The sequence below is a fragment of the Equus asinus genome, chromosome 10 (assembly GCF_041296235.1).
Source record: "Equus asinus isolate D_3611 breed Donkey chromosome 10, EquAss-T2T_v2, whole genome shotgun sequence".
Lineage (NCBI taxonomy): Eukaryota > Metazoa > Chordata > Mammalia > Perissodactyla > Equidae > Equus > Equus asinus.
This window is the reverse complement of record NC_091799.1, coordinates 74,726,124-74,750,474: the sequence shown is the minus strand read 5'-3', so window position 1 is coordinate 74,750,474 and position 24,351 is coordinate 74,726,124. Positions and strand designations below refer to the sequence as shown.

General features: G+C 40.0%; 1 long non-coding RNA gene across 1 annotated transcript in view; it reads right to left on the bottom strand.

Annotated features, from left to right (window-relative positions):
• LOC139046427 (uncharacterized) overlaps window positions 1-23,077 on the bottom strand; it is a 32,499-nt gene extending 9,422 nt beyond the window's left edge. The window contains exons 1-2 of the long non-coding RNA XR_011506486.1: window positions 22,938-23,077; window positions 19,229-19,323 (exon numbers count right to left, since the gene is read on the bottom strand). This is a non-coding gene — a long non-coding RNA (uncharacterized lncRNA). The remainder of the gene's footprint in view (window positions 1-19,228; window positions 19,324-22,937) is intronic.
• Window positions 23,078-24,351: the final 1,274 nt, after the last annotated feature.

The following is a 24,351-nucleotide window of genomic DNA, read 5'->3' as shown; positions in this document are numbered from 1 at the left end:
GCCAATTCTACTTCTACCCCTTGGTTTCCAGATCTATGGACTCTAGCTATTAGTCTGTCAGTCTGTGTATCACTGAATGTCGGTCATTATTTCAATACATAAAGCACATCTTGGAGGATAGTGTCTCGACTCCACAAGGTATTGTTTCAAGATAGCACATTGGCAGTGTCTTCAATAGGCATTAACTCGTTTTGTGAGGTCAGTTGCTTCCAGTATGAGGTATAACCAATCAGTCCCATGGTTGTGCTCCTTTTGGTGCACTTGCCTCACCATAAACTAGGTACATTAACAAATTCTTATGGAGAAACTTCATATCAATAAGTCAGAAACTCCATAAGTCTCTGGAGACAAGAGCTGGCAGAGGCATGGTATGCAGGTAATGCAAACCTATATCCATAGTGGTTGTCAATTTGGGTAGGGTTTAATCCCTAAACATTCTAGGGTGAAAGAGATCTGATATAACCAAGCTGCTTTTAAGTGGTTGGTTGTTCTCCTGGAGTGTTGGATGGAGTACTGAGGACTTAAATGAGTCTCTGAGGTGGATAGGTTGGTTATTCAGTAGAGGCGATAGCTATATTAGCTTTCGTGAGAAGGAACACACGCTTTGAACCTCTGCATAACCTCTATTTCTGCCACGGCTGCTATTCCATTCATGGGTCCATTGCATAAGCATAGATATGGCTATGAATAGAGGCTGTCTGAGAGCTACCAGGTGAGTCATCTGTCCACCTGGTGGTTGAGTGTCTTCCTCAACTATTGATGTGAGACACAGATTTGTGCCCAAAGATCCTTCCTTGTGCCTATTCCCTAGATACCTTGCCTTGCTTCCCATCTTGCTCTTTTGTCATCCTGAGAAACTAGTCAAACTACCTCCATGTCTTAGAAATTTGTATATATATTTTTTTACCTCAGGTCATTTCTCCTTCTATAAAAACTTCATGATCAAGTGTACTTCTAACAGCTCTGCCCACTGAGAAAATTGCTTCGTACCACTGTCTTTTAAAGGCACCCTGGTCCAAGCTATAATTTGGCAACAGTTAATCATTGAACCTACCCATCTGTGACATGGGTCCAAATTCATTTCTCCTCCATCAGCTGGTCATAGTTAACTCCCATGAATTCATGAGAATTCAAGCAATAGAGGAAAATGTCGTTGGAGTCTGGACCACCTGTTCATGAAATTTTCTTCTGGTTTCTGCCCATGCCTGGGCTCAATCATGAATGCTGGAGTGCTGCGATGCCTGCTCGACTTTATGACTCGGTGGGTCTGATAATACCTAATAATGACAGGCAGTTCCAAATGCGCAGTCACTCAGTGGTTATGTTAGTTTCTTATGGCTGCTGTAACAAACCACCATAAACTTGGCGAACTGAAACAATGGGAATTTATTCTCTCATAGTTCTGGAGGCCTGAAATCTGAAACTAGTATCAGTGGGCAGAAACCAAAACGTCTGCAGAGCCACACGCCCTCCAGAAGGTCTGGGGGAGAAACTGCTCCTTGCCTCTATGAGTTTCTGGTGGCTTCTGGCATTCCTTGGTTTATGGCCATATCATTCTGATCTTCAAGGCCAGCACTTTAAAATCGCTCTCTGCTCCATCTCATATAGCCTCTCTTTTATGATCTATGAAATCTCCCTCTGTGGTACTTATGATTGCACTTAGGGCCCACTCAGGGAATCCCGGATCATCTTACAGTCTAAAGATCCTTAACTCACATCTGCAATGTGTTTTCCATGTAAGGTGACATTTACAGGCTCCAGGGATAAGGATGTGGATAGCTCTGGGGTAGGGTTGCTTATTTTCATCCTACCGCAGTGCCCATGTCATATTTTGCCTATATTAGATCATATGGCCCCAACGGCATGTTAAATTTTTCTTCAGCCTTGTCCTGCTAAGGAGCCTTTCATCCCTTGGAACTCATTCGAAAGTTGGGGCATCTTGCCATTCCCAACCCAGCATGTAAGGAGCTTGGAAGTCACCATTCCATCATAACAACAAGTTAAAGCTGAACAAACTGAAAATCAACAACTCTTTCCAGATCTATCAGAGAAGTGAGGTCACAGGGCAAACCACTGTCCCAAAATGATACAGACAGGCAGATACAGAGAATCACAACTTACCAGAGCAGAAGCCTTCAGGGTAGGGAAACCTGCACTGTAAAAGACAAAGCGCTGGAGGTTCAGTGTGGACAAGTCTGAGAATTAAAACTCCAGGGGGTCGCCCACACTTCTGTGAGTTTTACCTCCTGGAGCTCTACCAGATTCTCTCAGGGACTATCAGAGAAAATGCCCTCATGCCTCCAGAAAGATTTATGCACCCCCATAGCTTCAGCCCCTCCAACCAGGCACATTGAAAGAGCTGGGCTAAGAGAGATGAACAAGCATGCAGTAGTGACCACACTTTGGACTTTGAAACTTTTCTTCACCTCAGATGTTAGGAACCAAAACCAGAAACTAGGTGTTGGCATTCATTTTGTCCAGCTGGAAGGACATTGTTCCTTTCACACAGTAACAGTTCTAAATTTGAATTTAGGCGAGTTGCTGGAGTCTGATTGGAACATGAGAAAGCTGTTTGCCTTCTAGTTAAACTGATTAAACATCACTTATCTGCATCAGAAAACAGGATAGGTAGCAAAAGGAGTTGGAAAGTTCTTGGTGGTTTGGATGTGGAGGGGGTTCCCATCTGATCCTCTTTGCTTCCTGTTCTGAAGTCTCACAGCCCACTTTTCTTCCCCCCTCTCTCCTCATTGATTCTTTCAACCACAGAGAGGACCAACACATTAGCATCCAAAATAAAGAAAGACGTGGTCCCCGAGAGCTGTCTGGAGCAGCGGGCTGGCGTTTGGGTCACTCTAGGGACTGAGTTTTCATCTCCCACGTTGGCCATAGGGATGGGGAGTTTGAGGTCCCAATGAAATCAGATTGTGAGAAATGGCTTAGAAATTGCAAGCACGACATAAACAAAATTAGAAGACTGCTGCCCTGTCTAATCCTACAAACAGGAAGTTGCAAAGAAAGGAAGTCCCCTGAAAGACAAAAATTTTACAAGACATCTGAGAGTATATGATGGAGTGAAAGAAAGATTTGAGAATATTGCTGAGATGGCTTAAAAAATCAGAATGGAATGGGGAGAAGAGAGAAAAAATAAGATGTGAAGGGGGCTCAGTGAGAGAAATTGAACAGAGACTAGATACCATGTCTCTGAAATTGTAATTGTTGAAAATTAGACAGTGTCAAGGTGAGTTTATCACTGTTTAGTATAGTATAACAAAAGGATGAATAAATAAATACAAATGCATGCACCACTTATGAACATATGCCTTCAAATAAGGACTATGATTACTCTATCACTCAATGTCATGCTTCTAACGACCAAGTTTTTTTTTTTTTTTAAAGATTGGCACCTGAGCTAAGAACTGCTGACAAGCTCCTTTTTTTTTCTGCTTTTTTCTCTCCAAATCCCCCCAGCATATAGTTGTCTTTTTTTTCTTTTAGTTATGGGTCCTCCTAGTTGTTGCACGTGGGACGCCACCTGAACCTGGCCTGATGAGTGGTGCCATGGCCGCACCCAAGATCCGAACTGGCGAAACCCTGGGTGGTCAAAGCAGAGTGTACGAACTTAACCACTTGGCCACGGGGCCGGCCCCCCAAGTTTTTTTTTTTTAGCAAAGCAAATCCTATAAATGTTTTATAACATGCTTATACTGAAAACAATTACAAATCAGGGAAACATAAGGGAAAGGAGAGTATAAGCAGTTGGGCAATTGTGTGCTCGACAGAACACACTGTGTTGTTGCAAAGCAAGCATATAGACACCACAGACATCTGGGTATTTTGCTCCTCCTCACCATGTGTGACTTCCTGTGTAACCTTGTCAAGATAGAGGAGGCAAGTCTCTGAGCCACAGTTTCCTGTGGAGGAGGTGAGGTACTTTGCACAAGTTCAGGCCCAAAAAACCACTAAATTCAAAGTAAATGAAATTGGAACCCTGTGCACTCTTAGTGAGAATGTAAAGTCGTGGCAGCTCCTCAAAAAAATTAAAAGTATAATTAGCACATGATCCAGCAAAATTCTCCTTCTGGGTAAATACACAGAAGAATTGAAAGCAGGGACTCAGACGTATATCTGTACACCCGTGTTCAGAGCAGCAGTATTCACGATAGGCAAAAGGGGGAAGCAACCAAGTGTCCATCAATGGATAAATGGGTAAACCAAATAGGGAATATAGGAAAGCAGTGGAATATTATTCAGCCTTAAAAAGGAAGGCAATTCTGACACATGCTGCAACATGAATGAACATTGAGGACACTATGCTAAATGAAATAAGCCATTTAAACAGGACAAATACTGCATGATTCTACTTATATGAGGCACCTAGAATCATCAAAGTTTTAGACATAGAAAGGAGAATGGTGGTTGCCAGCGGCTGGGAGAGGGGACAATGTGGCTGTATTGTTAGTGGGTACAGAAGGTCAGTGTTGCTGGTTGTACAACAATGTGAGTGTACTTATGGCTCTGAACTGTACACTCAGAAATGATCCAGATGCTAAATGTTAGCTTATGTGCATCTAGCACATTAAAAATTTTTTTAATTGAAAAAGACTGAAAGTAGACTCAGAACCTTAAAAGGAAAGGATTGACACATTTGAATATATAAATGCTAAATATTCTTTGCTCTCTCTACTCTTAAAAAAACATAATTAATTTTGAAAGCCAATGAAAAATTGGGAAAAATATTTTAATTGGAGACATAAGGTTAATTTCCATAAATAGAAAAGGCTTCTTCAACCCAATAGGAAAGGTAAGTTTAGGCTCACTAAAATCAAAGACATGCAAATAAAACAATGAATACAATTTTGGATAGTGTATTAGCATATATTAAACTTTTATTATACCCCAAATTGGTAAGTATTTGGAAATTAGTGACTCCCAAACATTTTGGAAAAATTCAAGTACACACGAACAGAGAAAAAAATGTTAGGAACCCTTAGTGTCTATCACTCAATCTTTAACCATTATCAACATTTGGCAATCTTGTTTGATCTATCCCACCCAAATTTCAGGTAGAGTGTTTTTAAGCAAATTGGACACATTATATCATTCCATCTGTCAAAACCATGGCATCTATGTATAACAGATCTGATTTTTTTGTAATGCCATCATCACATCTTACAATTTTAACATTAAATCCGTTCTATCTTCTGGTAATCAGTACTCATTACATTTCCCGCAGATGTCTCAAAAATACCTTTTTGTACTTGACTTCTTTGCATGAGGATTCAAAGAAGGTTCATACATTGCATATATTCAATATGTCTCAAAACTTTTGATTTATGATAAATCCTAATCCATCCTTTTTTTTGCCTTTTATTCTCTGAAAGAGCAGGATAATATATCCTGTAGAATTTCCCACTTTCTGGACTTGGCTGATTGATTGCTATGTGTTGTTTGTTCTTTTATTCCACATAAATCTTATAAACTATCAGATTTAGAGGTATGATTAGATTTAGATTGAATTTTTATAGACAAGAGTGCTTCAGGGGCCGGCCCCATGGCAGTGGTTAGGTTCGCATGCTGCACTTCTGAGGCCAATGGTTTCACCGTTTCGGATCCTAGGTGCACACATGGCACCACTCATCAGGCCATGCTGAGGTGGCATCCCACATGCCACAACTAGAAGCACCTACAACTAGAATATACAACTATGTACTGTGGGGATTTGGGGAGAAGGAGAAAGGGGGGGAAAAAAGAATATTGGCAACAGTTGTTAGTCAGGTGCCAATCTTTAAAAAAGAAAAATAGCAAGCTATTAAACTATTAAAAATTAAGTAATTGGAACTCTAAAAAAAAAGAATGCTTCATAGGTGATGCTGTGTTTCCTATTAATTACAAGGTACATAGCCTGTGTTATCCCACTGTGAGTGAAATCCCTCTGCTAGTAAGATTAAGAAATTATTAGAGAAGCTTCTGAGTGAGAAGAAGCATGGTTACTCATGCTTCAGTATAAGAACTACATACTCAAGACTAAACGATGAGGAAAGGTTGCTAAAGTGATGTGTAATTGTTTTATGCATTGGAAATCTTGACATAATACACTATCAGAAACGGTTGGGAGGAGGGATCGTGTATGGAAACAAGAAAAAGTTCCATTCATTGAAGGATACATGCAAAAGACTGACGAGTGAAAATCTGGGAGAAGATAATTTTAAAGGTCTAAATTCATGAGTAATGAATATCTATGTACAAAGAATGCATAACCTGGACAAATCAAAAAACTTAAAGCAGGAAACCAAAAGGAAAAACGTGAAAAGAGATATGTATGGGCAATTAGTAGAAAATTGATAGAGAATGGCTGAAACGTATATGAAGAGAGGCTCAAAATCATTCTTCATAAGGCTCATTAAAACTATGAAACTATCAAAAGCATGAGAATTAGAAATGTGGATAACTCATTGAGTTGGTGGTGAGGATTTGAGGTGGGCAGACCTCTCAAGAAGGCTGGTATTACTGTTAATTCTGAAAAGCGTAATGGAAATATTCATGGAAAGCCTTTGTCCTTTGTCCCTCTATACCCCACTCCTGGACTGATATCACAGAAAACATCCCATACAGATCCCTAAGGGTACATACATGATGACATTTATCACAATATTGTTTATGAGTTAGGGAAGTTGGAGGCAACCATGGTGTTTATGTGTGATGTCCTGTATTCGTTCTATGAAATATTCTACAGTAGTTTGATGTAACAAACAAATTGTATACCTAGCTAAACTGATTAATCTTAAAATCATAACTAGGAGTGAGTAATTAAATAGAAAGAGACCTATATCAGCAGCATATTTATATACGTTAAAAACGTTTACACACCAAAACCTACAAATTATGTATAGTATACAATTACATGTAAGATCCACTCAGGTGAGTAATCTCTTGCTGTATAACAAACTAACTCAAATTTTAGCAGCTTATAACGGCAAACATTTGAAGATGAAAAGAATTCTGCAGATTGACGGGGGCGACGGTTGAAAATATGAACAAACTTAATACCACTGACCTGTACACTTAAAGACAGTTAAGATAGTCAGTTTTATGTTGTGTGTATTTTACTCACAATAAAAAAATTGGGGGAAAAAACCCTTTACAAACATATGTTATTTCACACAGTTTCTGGGAATCAGGGAGGAACTTTGTTGGGTGGTCTTGCTGAGGGTCTGTCAGGAGGGTACAGGCATCTGAAGCACTGCCTGAGGCAGGGGGATCACTTGCCAAGCTCACTCATTTTGTTGACAAGAGTTCTAAGTTCTTTACCACAAGGGCTTCCCGTAGGGGTGTTCATGATAAGGTAGCTGGCTGACCTCAGAGGGAATGACCCAAGAGGGAAGAGAGGATATGACACAATGACCAAAAGGGAACTTGCAGCATCATTTATAACCTAACTCAGAAGTGACATATCACACTTCCACCATATTTTATGGATTACACAGACCAATCCCAGAACAACGTGGGAGAGGACTACACAAAGGTGTGAATATCAGGACGCAGGGATCCTTGGTGGCCACCTTGGAAGCTGGCTACCACATCACTTTAAAGTTTAGGCCAGATGAAGAAAATGTAGTTACATAATTCTCAAAGACAATAATACAATTAATCCTGCAAAAGTACCTACAAAGAAATAATAAAATCATGCTCAATACATATATATTGCCTATCATAGATATTTTAATTTGATTATACCCAACGCTGTTGAGAGTAGGGCAGTAGAAACTTGCATATAAGTCAAGTAGGAAATTAGTGCTGCTATATTTTTTTTTTAAAGATTTTATTTTTTCCTTTTTCTCCCCAAAGCCCCCCGGTACATAGTTGTGTATTCTTCGTTGTGGGTTCTTCTAGTTGTGGCATGTGGGACGCTGCCTCAGCATGGTCTGATGAGCAGTGCCATGTCCGCGCCCAGGATTCGAACTAACGAAACACTGGGCTGCCTGCAGCGGAGCGCGCGAACTTAACCACTCGGCCACGGGGCCAGCCCCAGTGCTGCTATATTTTGAATAACACTAAATTCTAGAAATTAAATGTGTAATGCACAGAACTTTATACAACAAAGAAATTTCACCTCCAGCAATGTATTCCACCAAAAAAATTCCATAGGATGCAGATTAATTAAGCCAAAAAGTAGAAAGTGGGAAATGTCTAATAATAGGAAATTTAAAATAGAATATTTTTACACCTCCCATGAATGGTAAATGTAGCTGATGAAAGAGAGGATATCATTATGTCATCATTACAAAATTGGTCAGGATGTTAAGGGGAAAAAGATAGTTTCATATGGTATGCATATCAGGATTTCATATTTATATGTCACTAGGAAAAAAACAGGACCTCAATAACTTTTATGAAATATTAGGGGCAGATACACTTTAGGACTCAGAATGCAGAAGATTTAGGATAGACTAGAAGGTACATATCTTGAGATGATATAACTGTAACCATCCTGGTCTGGGGTAGCATTCTGTAACACATTGATATTTATGTGTAAAATGAATGAGTATTCCTGCTAATTGGAATAAATAAGGAGCATAAAATATATTCAGATCAGATCATATATGTTTTGATGTTACAAAGTTTGGTGACCAAACTGTGAAATAAAAAGAGTAGATTTTAAGTTTTGAAACTTAGACTACTAATAGGAAATTGTACTCAAATCTCCATCTATAGTTATTGGCAAGGAGGATTGTAGAATACTTTCCTCTCTTAGTCCATTCAGGGACTATTTACCCACTTTTCATCTTCCCTCTCTGAGTGATTAGTTATTAGTTTGGAAAGAAGAATACGAAGGGTAGAGGATGGAATTGCTGGGCAAATTTTATCTTAAATAATTATACCTTTCTGTACACACATCTTAGAAATAAAGATCAAACCAAACATCTGAAGTATTTCAGTGAAGGCACACCAGTTTCTCCAACACACATCACTTTTTCAGGTGGTATGATTGGTGTTTTACAGGCTAACCTTAACTGAAGGAATCAGAATTGATTAAAATAACAAGACTATCATCCTGTGGTCAAACAGGTGGACACAAACAATGCATTTTCAATTCCCCATAGAAAGGCCAATGTTCAAATGAATGAAAAAACAAGATCCATGTATATGCTGCATACAAAGAGACACACTTCAGACCTACAGACACTCACCAACTGAAAGTGAAAGGACGGAAAAAGATATTCCATGCAAATGGCAAAGAAAAGAAAGCGGGGGTAGCAATACTTATATCAGACAAAATAGACTTTAAATCAAAAACTGTAATAAGAGACAAAGACGGGCACTACATAATGATAGAGGGAACAATACAACAGGAAAATATAACACTTGTAAATATCTACGCACCCAACACAGGACAACCTAAATATTTAAAGCAATTATTAACAGACATAAGAGGAGAAATAGACAGTAACACAATAATAGTAGGGGACTTTAACACTCCACTTACACCAATGGATAGATCATCCAAACAGAAGATCAATAAAGAAACACTGGCCTTAAAGGACACATTAGACCAGATGGACTTAGTAGATATATACAGAACATTCCATCCAAAAACCACAGAATACACATTCTTTTCAAATGCCCATGCCATGGAACATTCTCCAGGATTGATCACATACTAGGCCACAAAACAAGTCTCAATAAATTTAAGAAGATCGAAATAACACCATGCATCTTTTGTGACCACAAAGATATGAAACTGGAAATCAACTACAGAAAGAAAATCAGAAAAGCCATAAAAATGTGGAGATTGAACAAAATGCTACTGAACAATGATTGGATCAATGAAGAAATCAAAGAAGAAATAAAAAATTTCCTGGAGACAAATAAAAATGAAAACACGACATGCCAAAATCTGTGGGATACAGCAAAAGCGGTTCTACGAGCGAAGTTTATAGCAATTCAGGCCTACCTCAACAAAGAAGAAAAATCCCAAATAGGCAATCTAAAAGTGCACCTAAAGGTACTGGAAAAAGAACAACAAGCAAGGCCCAAAATCAGCAGAAGGAAGGAAATAATAAAAATCAGAGCAGAAATAAACGAAATAGAGACTAAAAAAGCAATAGAAAAAATTAATAAAACCAAGAGCTGATTCTTCGAAAAGATAAACAAAATTGACAAACCCTTAGCTAGACTCACCAAGAAAAAAAGAGAGAAGGCTCAAATAAATAAAATCAGAAATGAAAGAGGAGAGATTACAACAGACACCTCAGAAATACAAAAGATAATAAGAGAATACTATGAAAAGCTATACGCCAACAGATTGGATAATCTAGAGGAATTGGATAAATTCTTAGAAACATACAACCTTCCAAAACTGGACCAAGAAGATGTAGAAAATTTGAATAGACTGATCGCCAGTAAGGAGATCGAAACAGCAATTAAAAACCTCCCAAAAAATAAAAGTCCAGGACCAGATGGCTTCCCTGGTGAATTCTACCAAACATTCAAAGAAGACCTAATACCTATCCTTCTCAAACTCTTCCAAAAAATTGAAGAGGAGGGGAGGCTTCCTAACTCCTTCTATGAAGCAAACATTATCCTGATACCAAAACCGGACAAGGACAACACAAAAAAAGAAAATTACAGGCCAATATCACTGATGAACATCGATGCAAAAATCCTCAACAAAATACTAGCAAATCGAATACAACAATACATTAAAAAGATCATACATCATGATCAAGTGGGTTTCATTCCAGGTATGCAGGGATGGTTCAACATCTGCAAATCTATCAACGTGATACACCACATTAACAAAATGAAGAATAAAAATCACATGATCATCTCAATAGATGCAGAGAAAGCATTTGACAAGATACAGCATCCATTTATGATAAAAACTCTAAATAAAATGGGTATAGAAGGAAAATACCTCAACATAATAAAGGCCATATATGACAAACCCACAGCAAATACCATTCTCAATGGAGAAAAACTGAAAGCTATCCCTCTAAGAACAGGAACCAGACAAGGATGCCCACTGTCACCACTCTTATTTAACATAGTATTGGAAGTCCTAGCCAGAGCAATCAGGCAAGAAAAAGAAATAAAAGGGATCCACATTGGAAAAGAAGAAGTGAAACTATCACTCTTTGCAGACGACATGATTTTATATCTAGAAAACCCTAAAGAGTCCACTAAAAAACTTTTAGAAATAATAAAGGATTACAGTCAAGTTGCGGGATACAAAATCAATGTACAAAAATCGGTTGCATTTCTATACACTAACAATGAAGTAGCAGAAAGAAAAATTAAGAATACAATCCCATTTACAATTGCAACAAAAAGAATAAAATACCTAGGAATATACTTAACAAAAGAGGTGAAAGACCTGTACACTGAAAACTATAAGACATTGTTGAAAGAAATCGAAGAAGACACAAAGAAATGGAAAGATATTCCGTGCTCTTGGATTGGAAGAATTAACATTGTCAAAATGTCCATACTTCCTAAAGCAATCTATAGATTCAACGCAATCCCTATCAAAGTTCCAACAACATTTTTTACAGAAATAGAACAAAGAATCCTAAAATTTATATGGAACAACAAAAGACCCCGAATAGCCAAAGGATTCCTGAGAAAAAAGAACAAAGCTGGAGGTATCACACTCCCCGATTTCAAATTATACTACAAAGCCATAGTAACCAAAACAGCATGGTACTGGCACAAAAACAGACACACAGATCAATGGAACAAAATTGAGAGCCCAGAAGTAAACCCACACGTTTATGGACAGCTAATATTCGACAAGGGAGCCAAGAGCATATGATGGAGAAAGGAGAGTCTCTTCAATAAACGGTGTTGGGAAAACTGGACAGCCACATGCAAAAGAATGAAAGTAGACCATTCCCTTACACCATGCACAAAAATCAACTCAAAATGGATTAAAGACTTGAATGTAAGACCCGAAACCATGAGACTTCTAGAAGAAAACATAGGTAATACGCTCTTTGACATCGGTCTGAGCAGCATATTTTCAAGTCCCATGTCTGACTGGCAAGGGAAACAAAAGAAAAAAATGAACAAATGGGACTACATCAAACTAAAAAGTTTCTGCACAGCAAAGGAAACCATCAACAAAATGAAAAGACAACCTAACAAGTGGGAGAAGATATTTGCAAACCACATAACAGATAAGGGGTTAATATCCAAAATATACAAAGAACTCATACAGCTCAACAACAAAAAAAACAACAATCCAATTAGAGAATGGGGAAAAGATCTGAACAGAGATTTCTCCAAAGAAGATATACAGATGGCCAACAGGCATATGAAAAGATGCTCAACATCATTAGCTATCAGGGAAATGCAAATCAAAACTACAATGAGGTATCACCTCACTCGGGTCAGAATGGCTATAATTAACAAGACAGGAAACAACAAATGTTGGAGAGGGTGTGGAGAGAAAGGAACCCTTGCTCACTGCTGGTGGCAGTGCAAAATGGTGCAGCCACTATGGAAAGCAGTTTGGAGTATCCTCAGAAAATTAAGGATAGATCTACCATATGATACAGCTATTCCACTGCTGGGTATTTATCCAAAGAACTTGAAAACACAAAGGCATAAAGATACTCGCACCTCTATGTTCATTGCAGCATTATACACAATAGCCAAGACTTGGAAGCAACCTAGGTGCCCCTCAAGGGACGAATGGATAAAGAAGATGTGGTATTTATACATGATGGACTACTACTCAGCCATAAGAAATGACGAAATCCGGCCATTTGTGACAACATGGATGAACCTTGAGGGTATTACGCTGAGTGAAATGAGTCAGAGGGAGAAAGTCAAATACCATATGATCTCACTCATAAGTAGAAGATAAAAACGACAAAAAAACAAACAAAACACATAGCATTGGAGATTGGACTGGTGGTTACCATTGGGGAAGGGGGGAGGGGGGAGGGCAAAAGGGGTGATTAGGGTCACACGTGAGGGGATGCACTATAATTAGTGTTCCAGTGGTGAGCATGATGTAATGTATACAGAACTTGAAATACATACATCCGAAAAAAATAAAAATTAAAAAAAAAAAAAAGAAAGGCCAATGTTTATTTCCTGGGTTAGTTACAGCCTCAGCTCCAGTGAGGGCGGCACAGAGAATCTTGCAACAGGGAAAGGTGGAATGGTGGTGTGGCATCTCAGAAAATAAAGAGGAGAAGAGATAAGAGTTTAGTAAATAACTCACATGGAAGAAAGTATAAGCTTTCAAGAGCCACAGACCTAGTACTAGAGAAAATATTACCCTCAAAATTTCTAGAAGGGAGAAATTACAACAAAATGCTGGTGAACGTTTTTTGAGTGTACATTATGCTAGATGTATGCCTAAGGAGGTGTGTCCATTAAAGACATTGATATGGTGTGCACTATAATTAAACTGTTTTCTTAATGAGGGAAATGAAGCAGAGTCACTTCTGGAAGACACTATTGAAACTCCATGGGCAGACGAAGGTGTGGGGGTGTGAGGAGAAGGGTCCAGTTATTGACAGTTTCCATTGGATATAGAAAGTTTCTCCATATTTCAGACAAATTACACTTACTGTTTTTAATTCTCTTCCCATATCAGAGAGGCATTGCCTGATTGTAGAGATGAGGTTCTGTGAAGTTAGATCATAATCCAAGATCACAAAGCTAATTCATGCTGGAGCTGGACCGAGAACCTCAGTCCTCAGGCATATGTATCACGCAGGGAAATGAGTAAAAGCGTATTTAGGTTGAGGTTGGAAAGGCTGAGTCCCATGCCTACTTAGAATTGTGATTTTTCTATTTTTGTCTACACTAGATACCTGAATCAAAGGGACATTCAAAATTGTTATGATTTTCACACCTAAAGGGCAACTGGGTTGAGTTAATATCACATTTTCAATAGTAATTTGCTGATTTCTATCCTCTTTTATGTAATTATGTGCATTCTATTATAGGTTATTCTCCTTATTTACTTTCTCTTCATCCACTGCAATTCTTCCCACTCGTGTTACTTTTCTATCAATCAGCCATCTAAAATGTGATATATTCTTTTGTTTGCTTGTATTTTCAATTCATGGAAAAAGTGTTAGGTTATGTATCTTTATTTACTATTTTCCACTCATTTGCAAATTTCTAACATCTTTTCTTGGATATTTGATCTGCTGCTTCCAAGTCTGGCATCTTAGCCTCTGATGAATCTCTGCCACACTTCACCTATCTTCTGTCCCCAGTGGATACTCAGATTGCCACTTAGTCACCATCACTCCATATAATAGTCCCTTATGGAGCTGTGAGAGAATTTCTCTAGGATGTGTACTCATGAGCAGAACTGTGCCATAGAAAACATATACACTTAATTTTACTGAGTTTTGCCAGATGGTTCACTAGGATGAATGTAGCATGTGCCCTCCAACAATAGTGCATGAAGATTACTCGATGCACACATTCCCCACAAGCACTTGGAATTACCAACTATTCTAACATTTGCCAGGTGCTGCGTGGTTCTGAAGAGAACAGCTGTAGTGGTTGCTGCCTGATTCAGTGTTTTCTGATTTCTGACAGAGTCTCTTGGTGAGTTAGTTTGCTGTGAGCTTCTGAGAGTTATTCTCTGATGTTTAGTCTAAAATCTGTGTTCACCTTACTATTGGAGCTTACATTATCTTTATCCCCTAATAAATCCCTTTATGCTTAAACTTTGAGTGTGTTCTGTTTCTGTAGCTAAAAATTTGAAAAAGAAATAATAGTGATATCACATTAAACTTTGTACTGTTTTTTAGCTCATTGCAATCTCTTCTCTTTTTAACAGTCTTGATAGAATGAATCTAGATTTTCTTGATGAAACATTTAAGTATTTAAAGTTTTTCTTTCTGTTTTCAGGATATTCTGAGAATGCTTGTTTGACATTGCCCATGATTTTTAGATAAGAAAAAGGTAAATGTAAAAGAAAGAACAAATTCCCCTCGATATTTCATCTTGAAATTTTCGTGTTCCTTTCTCATGAGCCCTTCCATCTTGGATTGTATAAGTTATTTGTCAAAAAATTTGGATCCCTTCTATATGTGTTCATTTTGTTAACACAGAGATCTCAGGACAGGAGCCAGGAAGGCTGTTTCCAGAACCTCTTCTAATCCTGATGGGGTGGCTGCTGATCTAGACCAGAGATTGAAGTCTGTATGTGGTTAGGGGTTGGGAGTGGTGGTGATGATCATGGGCAAGGGGGTCAGGAGGACAGAAGAACTGAAGACCTAAGGTCTGTGCCTTAGCTAGACCCAGAAGGAAAATTATCCAAGCAGAAATATTTCTCACTTAACCAGATTCCTGCTCCACTGCATATCCACTCCCAGACTTTCCCAGATTTTAAGTTTTGTTTTGTGTGAAGCTGGCAATGGGTGCTTCTTTGTTACTTCAAACACTTTGTACTCCCATGCCCAGGGCCAAAAGAAGAGGAGACCTCCCTTAATTCCCCGCTAGTTGTCCACAGGGTAGTTCAGCATCAGAGTTTTGTCCCCTAGCACTCACCCTTCTCTAGCTCAGTACTTTTATTCAAAGTACTAAAGAGAGAGAAAAGGCACTCCCTCACACATGCACTCTTTCTCTCTCTTTCTCCTCTCCATTCTCTTTTTCCTTAATTCTGTCTGCTGTTCAGAAAGAGAACAAAACATTTACAGAGGCCTATGAAATCAACATTTATTGTCTTATTAAGTAAATGAAGAGATTTTATCACTGATTTATGCCCCTATGAGCATAAATCTTTTGAAGTTGCTATCACCTAACACCTTGAAAGTTTAGTGGTAGAATCTGTGTGGTTCACAGAAAGGACTTCCACAGATGCTTGTGGTATGTGGGACCACCTAACTTCAGGACAGCTGTGCTGGACAGTTCCATCCTTGTTGACAGCATCCCAGGTCAAGTATGCATCTCAGAGGGTGTTCCACTGCTTTTTTCTGGGCAATGGAAGGCCACTCAGCCATGCACAGTGTTGAGGGCTAATCCCTCTAGACATAAGCCTCAAGTTTTGGAGGATAGAATGTGATGGATAAATGACCTATATTCCCTGTACTACATGGGGACAATATTGAAGGTCATTCTACACACCATCTTTGAAAGTCCTCATAGAATTATGCCTTGATACCAAGTGATAGCTGGCTCATTATTCCACACTGTTTTCTTTTCTATCTTCCATTTCTTGCTGTTCTCTCTTGTTCATTTCTGCTACCTGAGATCATCTCCAAAATGAACTACCTGCATCCAAATCTTGGTCACACTTTGGTTTTAGGAGATCTATATCTTACCTTGACATTGTTTAATTATGGATGTTTTTCTCCAAGAAATTCAAAGTAATAACTGTCTATTACAGTCAAGAGCATCTTGGATTTAAGAAAATATCGCACTTAAATATTAACGACTATGACAACAACAAAAAGCTGGTTTAGATATATGGTATGTTTGTTTTATTCTTCCTTCCACAACAGCATTTCAATCACCTGTCCTCACACTACAGTCCTCACCATCTTTACTCTTCCTTTTCTTTTTCGTTTTTCAGCCCACAGCCTCCCTCAATGCAAGGGGATAGGGACTAAGGATTGGTATCAGTATTATAAATGATTTGGAAACGAAAAATTAGGGACATGACAGACAAGGGATCAATGAGAAGACAAAGTGGGATGGAGAATAGAGGAGAAGAAAGGACATGATGGAGTTGGGGAAGAAAGTCATTGGACATCAGTGACTGGATACCATGTGCTTCTGAAATTGTCACTGCCAATCAGATCATCCCAAAATCTTTGATTTTGTTTTGAGTGGATGGTTTGTGACTTTTATTGCATATATATTACATTGCATATATATACTGCATATAATATATATATTTGCTATAGGTGGATGAATGTGGAGAATATTTCATGAATGAAGAATTTGGATTAATTTATAATCCATTTTGTGCATACAAAAGCAAATTTAATATAAGAAATGTAAAAATTACAACACACAAGGAAGCCCTTGCCCACTTTTCATAAAGACCTGAGGAGAATATCTGAGGATGAAGGAGGTAAAGGGGTGCTGATGATTGTGAAACCCGCAGAAATCACTGTAGTTCTTCCAAGGAAGGAAATCAATGTCAGAAAACTAGGTTTTCAATGCCCCCTGCCCAATTCTTTCTGTTGTATTCTGTGCCATTTTGAGAAGGTAGCTTGGGCACTTCTCAGAGCTACAGCTCTCTGTGCAGGTTAAACAAGCATTCTTGAGCAGAGGGCTAGCATTTGGGTCACTCTGGGGACTGAGCTTTCATCTCCCATGTCAGCCATAGAGATGAGGGATTTGAGGGCCCAATGGAATCAGGTTGTGAGAAATGGTTTAGAAATCGCAGGCACAATGTAAATGTAAATAGAAGACTTCAACCCTGTCCAATCCTACTAGCAAGAAGCTGCAAAGAAAGAAAGTCACAGGAGGAAGATAAGAAAATTTTTAAATGACATCAGACAGCGTATTAAGCAGGGACAGAAAGGCTTGAAAATATGACTGAGAAGGGTTTTAAACAATGGAATGGAATGGAGAAAAGAGCTGAAAAAGAATAAGATGTAAAGGGGATGTGAATGAGACACATTGAACAGAGACTGGATACCATGCCTCTGAAATTGTAATTGTTGAAAATTAGTGCCAGGGTTTTGAGTGGCGGGTTTATCAATGTTTAGTACAGTATCATAAATGAATGAGTAAATAAATATAAATGCAGGCACCGCTTCCGAACATATGTCTTCAAATAAGGACTATGATTACTCTATCACTGAATGTTGTGCCTCTAATGACCAATTATTTTCTCAAAACGAAATCTCTATAAATGTTTTCTAACATTTTTATACCCAAAACATTTATAAACAAGGGGAAACTAAGGGAATGGAGTGTATAAGCAGTTTAGAAATTATGTGGTTGGCAGAACACACTGTATTGATGCAAAGCAAGCATATAAAGACTACAGATGTCTGCATGTGTTATCCTCCTAACCATTTGTTATTTCCTGTGTAACCTTTTTAAGATAGAGGAGGCAAGTCTCTGAGCCACAGTTTCCTGTGGAGGAGGTGAGGTACTTTGCACAAGTTCAGGCCCAAACAGGCACTAAATTCAAAGTAAACGAAATTGGAACCCTGTGCACTCTTAGTGAGAATGTAAAATGGTGCAGCCACAATGGAAAACATGATGGCAGTTCCTCAAAAAATTAAAAATAGAATTAACATACGATCCAACAGAATTCTCCTTCTGGGTAAATATACAAAAGAAAGCAGGGACTCAGACAGGTATCTGTACACCCATGTTCATAACAGCACTATTCACTATAGCCAAAAGGTGGAAGCAACCCAAGTGTCCATCAAAGGATGAATGGATAAACAAAATAGAGAATATACACGCACTGGAATATTACTCAGTCTTAAAATGGAAGGCAATTCTGACACATGGATGAACTTTGAGGGCACTATGCAAGGTAAAATAAGCCATTCAAACAGGACAAATACTGTATTATTCCACTTATGAGGCACCAGAAGCATCAAAGTTATAGAGACACAAAGAGGAATGGTGGTTGCCGGGGGTCAGGGGAGGGGAAAATGTGGATGTATCACTAGTGGGTACAGAAGTTCAGCTTTTCTGGTTGTCTAAAAATGTGAATGTACTTAGTGGCACTGAGCTGTACACTCAAAAGTGGTCCAGATGGTAAATTTTATGTTATGTGCATTTATCACTTTTAAAAACATTTTTTTGAAAGGATAAAGACTGAATGTACACTCAGAACCTAAAAAGAAAAAGATTGACACATTTGAATACATAAATGCTAAATATTCCTGGCTCTCTGTCCCCTTTAAAAAAATAATTAATTTTGGCAGCTGAAGAAAAATTGGGAAAAATATTTTAATTTGTTGACAAAACATTAATTTCCATAATCTTGATTTCCAGAAAAGGCTACTTTAAACCTTTGGGAAAGGTAGATTCGGCTCACTAATTAAAGAAATGCAAACTAAAACACTGAATATAATGTTGGCTAGCATAGTAAACTTTTTTTATTATACTCCAAATTGATGAACTGTTGGAAATTCCTATCTCCCAAACACCGCTATGTTCTGCGCTCCAATTTTAATTTATCAAGGTGACTGAGTGACAACACAGAGAGATCAACGCCACTGAAGGACAAGTGTAATGTTATTCAAAGTTCCCCTAGAAAGGAGAGGCTCACCACGCAGGGCCACAGAAGGAGCACCAGGTTTTGGTCAGGAAGTAGAAGCAGGAAGGAGAGATCAGTTTAGGGCTGAGCCTTTATCGGAGTCTCCTCTGGAAAGACAAGGCAGGGCAGAGTAACTAGTTTAGGATTGGCTAGTTTGAATAATTTGGGCTGCCTTTGGGCTATAGGGTGGTCCCTAGTTGCCTGATACCTGGCCCTGTGATGGTTAAGGGAGAGGAATAATGCTTTTTGGATTGTACTGGCTGGGCCAGACAGAGGAGGTATGGCTCTGGATTGGTTAGTTTGTACAGCAAAGGCATGCTCCCGGCTGAGCCCTTTGCTATCTCTAAATGGCTAGCTCTGGAGGGGTGATCTCCCCCCAAACAAAAAGGTGTTTTAAGATGTCAAAAACATCATGCAGAAAATAGAAAACACGATTAATACACATTGGTAGGAATAAATTTGCTAGAACCTTTGGAAATGCAACTTAGCAATATGCATTAAATGCTTGAATGTGAACACTCTTTCGACCCAGAAATTCCACTGCTTTTACAAACAAGAAATTGTAACAATTTCACTGTAGGTTCACAGATTGTAATAAATCTACCACTCTGGTGACAGATTTTGATAGTGGTGGGGCTGCTATGCTGATGTGAAGGCAGGGATACATGGGAACTCTCCCTCTTTTCTGCTCAATTTTGCTGTGAAGCTAAAATTTCTCTAAAAAAGAAAATCTATTAAAACAAATTAACATGGTTTTCAGGAAAGGATTGGGGAAAATTATAGTGCATCTGAAAATCCAGAACTATGCAGCCATTAAAAATAAATAAAATGAAATAAATTATTTTCGAAAGATACCCTGCAGATGCAACATACAGTCCTGTAAACAGCACAGGGTGGGCTGGTGGCTGCAACACCAGGGCTTGGAAGGTGCAGGCCAACCCAGGTTGGAAGGGAAAGAACTGTGGCTAAGCTACGTGGCTAGGACTGGAGAAGGGCAAAGTTCTGGGATCCCTGCCTGCAGAGACACCAGGTCACTCTTGCTTTCCACCAGCAATGGTGTGTTCTGGCTTTTCTGGGTACCATTCAGCCACATGGCCTGTAGGATTCACCTCCCCTGGGTCTGACATGGCCCAATGGAATGGAGTCTCAGCTCCCAGGCAAGCCCGTCTAGGCAGCTTTCCAAACTCCTGGTGGCAGAGAGAAAGTCTCCAAGTCCCTGTCATTCCCAGCAGATTGGAGCATTCGACTGAACCTCCTCTCAGTGCTTGGAGGTTGGCCAGACCCAGGCTTCTGCCGTGTGCAGGGCGGGCAGTAACCCGGGCTCCCACCTCTTGTGTGCAGACAACCAAACCCACTAAGCAAAAGAGATGAAGCTCCAGTCCTTCAGGCTCCTAGGTGGTGAACCAACATGTCTGGGCCAAGAGAGAGGAGGATGCAGTAGGCTATCAGCCTTGGACTTCTGTGTCCCACTATTGTCAGACACCAAGGTGCTGACACTGGATGTTGCTGTTAACCTTCAGTGCAAATTGCTTCAGAAAGCTGAGCCTGGAGAGAGGAAGCACATAAATATGCTTGTCCAGAATGACCTTAATCAAACCAAGTTCAGGATGGCTTTCCAGGTCTAATTAATTGGGTCATGCTACCATTAGATGGTCATAGCAAGTTTACTTGCATGTTCTGAGAAGCAAAATGGAAAAAAACAAATAAACAAACAAAGCCTTCCAAGGAGGGTATTTATATTTGGGCTTCCTCTGTTCGGCTGGTGGCTGGAGAATATTTTGTATGCACTCGTTCTTTCTTCATTCGGGAGAACTTACTAAGTACCTATATTGTGCTGCATGGTGATCAAGGCCCTGGAGATACAGCAATTGACAGGGCAGACATGGGCTCTACCATAAAGTGCCTGACACCTTCAAGGGAGGAAACAAACAGTAATCATGCTCCCAAATGAAAAAAGACAATGTGTGTATGATAAGTGCTATTGAGAATGTTATACAAGTGATGGGAAAGAAGGTAGCTGGGAGGGTGCTACCTTAACTGTAGTCAGGATAGAATTGTTGGAAATGTAGCAGTGCCCTTTCAACCTAGATGGAAGATTTCGATTCGTTTTAATTGAATGGTGTAATTACTGACAATAAGACCACTCAAATATATGATATTGATCCAATAAATTATGAGATTGGCCAGAGATATACCCAAGAGATTGGTGAGAGAGATCCAACCAAATGTGTTTGGAGGTATATTTTTACGTTTTCGCCCTAAGTGTGTCAGATTATATGACCCTATATCAGCTGAGCTGTTTAGTTTCTAGGTTATGACACACTAACTTTTTTCCAGGATAGAATAGAAAATAAATAATCTGTAAGAGAAAAATGATATAAGTGTTCCTTCAAGGACCTTTCACAGATGCCAGAGACCAACAAAATTTTAATTTAAGAACAATAGTGTAATTTTAGATTGTGAAAATCAAGATTCCTGAATAAAGCATCTCCTGCCTCAGTGAGTAGTTTCTGTCCAGGCGAGTTAAATGGAACTAGTGCCACACTTTGCACAGTTTGGAAGGAGAGGCAAGTCAGAGCGAGGGGCTGCTCATCAGGTCTTCGCCTGGGTAATGTGGCTCCTCATGGGGAAACCTCACTCCTCTGTGTGTTATAGTCACCCAAGCACCACCCACTCTCTACAATGCAACTGTCCACCCACTGTTCATGCCTGGAGAGAGATATCCCTGCTCCTCAGCCCAGGAAATGCTGAAGCCAGCTTCCTGGGGTCACCACTGGAATCCTCCAATAATCCATTGCCACTTGGGCCTGCTCCTGTTCTCAGGATCCATCTTCTAGACATCTAGAGTCCACCTCCAGCAATTCCTCACATTTCTAGTCTCAAGAGAGTTTCCATTCTAGTTTTTAAAGGAGGCTTTACATTTACTAATGTAAATATTATTGGCCTCTTCTTTCTCTAGATTTGATACAGCAGTGGAGCATGGAGACTCACTTCTCTGGATTTAGCACTGGCTGGAGGACTCTTTTGAAGCCACCTTATTTTTCCTGATATCTTACAAAGAATGTCTATCATTTTTATTTTGCTTTACTAATAAAAGTAAATTGAATAAGTTATGCAGCCATTCAGTAGCCATCTGACTTTGGATATGTTTCTCTAGGTGGGACAGGGAGTGTGGACACTTGTGCTGTAGAAAATGGGCAGTGCCCAAGGGTCTACAAGACACAGAGGTGTGGAGTTTCCCAGTGGGGAGCCACATTGTCCACATAATCACTTCCTGAGCAGCCCTCATGCCAACAAATTACTTAAATTCTGCAAAGCTACATTTTCTTACCTATGAGATTGACATAATAACAGCACCTAACTAAATGGGATAATAAAAATAAAACGTAGTATGGTACCTACTATATAGTAAATTCTTCGTAAATATCAGCTTTTATAATTTTTAAAGTGAATAGCATGAGTTCTTTTATTACTTTTTAATTATCTCTATTTTGTGATCAAAATAATAAGCATTTCTTTCCAAATGAAACAAGACAGTAAGGTATAAAGTGAAAACAGAACTTACACCCTCCTTTTCCCAACATCCCAAGTGATAAGTAACCACTATTGATATATTTTGGAGTATTTGCATAATTTTATGCAAATGAAAACATACAAATTTTATTCCCCTCCAAAGACATCATATTATATACAGAAATGAACAACTTGACTTGTCACTTACATTTTGGACATCTTTCCTTCTTATTTTATTCAAAAATAGTGTCTTGTATTTAAAGCAGCAGGGCAATCCAATTTATGGGCTATACTCCAGCATAAGTTCCTAGGAGTAAAGTTATCATTGCTGAGAGTACCCGATGATCCTCTAGAGAAAATGAACCCCTTTAGAATAACGCTACTTAGAGGGCACAATAAGGGTTCAAATTAGAATCAGAACATTCACTGACTCTGTGCAGTGACCAGTCCTAACTAGATGACCCGCGAGCTCTAGATCATACCACTCCCTTAAGTCACGTCGGCCCGCAGCCCTCACCTGCCTGTGCTACTAGGGGTGAAAAACATCACTGTGGTTTTCCCCGCTGAGGAGCTTGCATTTTGTCTGACCTACTTTGCAAAAGCAAAAAGATTAGCAATAAGAAGGCGGTCGATCAACGAGCCCTCCTCACCGAAGCTGTCAAGGTAAGATCTAAGCGATAGGACAACAGGCGCGGAGAGAGGGTATGGGGAAAAATACAATTAAGAGACAATATTCCCCAGGTAGGCTTAGGACAATTTATATCTTAGGGTGCCTCCTGGAATCTTCAGATTGCTTGTCATCTACGCCAGCGTTCCTCCAACTTCCTCTCCCCCACCAAAAACACGTACAAGATTAGGTCTCCCTGTGCAGCGTCTCCCTGGAACTCAGAGGAAGTCCGAGGAAGAGGCACGTCTGGGGTTCCCAGTCGTGGAAGGGGAGGCAGGTGTGGGAGGGAGTCCAGTGACAGTGGTGGCAGATGGGAAACTTAAGACTGGGCGATTATTGAACCCTTTGCCTTATCGCCCTCCATACAGAAACTATGCGGGAGCGGCGGTGGGGTTGAGGGTGGGGGAGGGTGTTAGGCTTAGAGGCGACTTGAAGTTCTGCGGGTCTGAGTACAGCCCAAAGCGGCCGGCGCCGAGGAGAATGGACCTAGGGCGGGCGAGCCTCCCGCCTAGCCTGTGGCCGCTGCAGGGTGGAAAGGCTGGAGTAGGAGGGGACGTGATACAAAGTCCCTGCGCGCTGCTGCCCCGGGACTGAGCGGGACACAGACTGTCCCAAGGTGGAAAGGAGCCGCGACCCCTGCCCAGACCTGCTTGGATTCTAGTCCACACAGGACCCGGAGCCTGAGGCGGCGCCAGGAGAGGAACGGTTTGGTCCTTGCGGGCGAGTGGGATTCTCAGGAGCCCAAAGGAGCCTCAGCTGGTACATCCGACCTCATGTGCGCCCGGTGAGGGCGAGGGTGCCCACCCACCCACCCAGGCTGGGCTGCCCCTGGCTGTTTCCCGAGACTGTCGTGGGAACTGACCCACGCTCCAGCAGTTCCACAGAGTGCGGGGCTTCTTTCTAGTCGTCCGGGAGGGACCCTCTTAAGTGAATCCCCCGGGGCCCTACGCTGCAA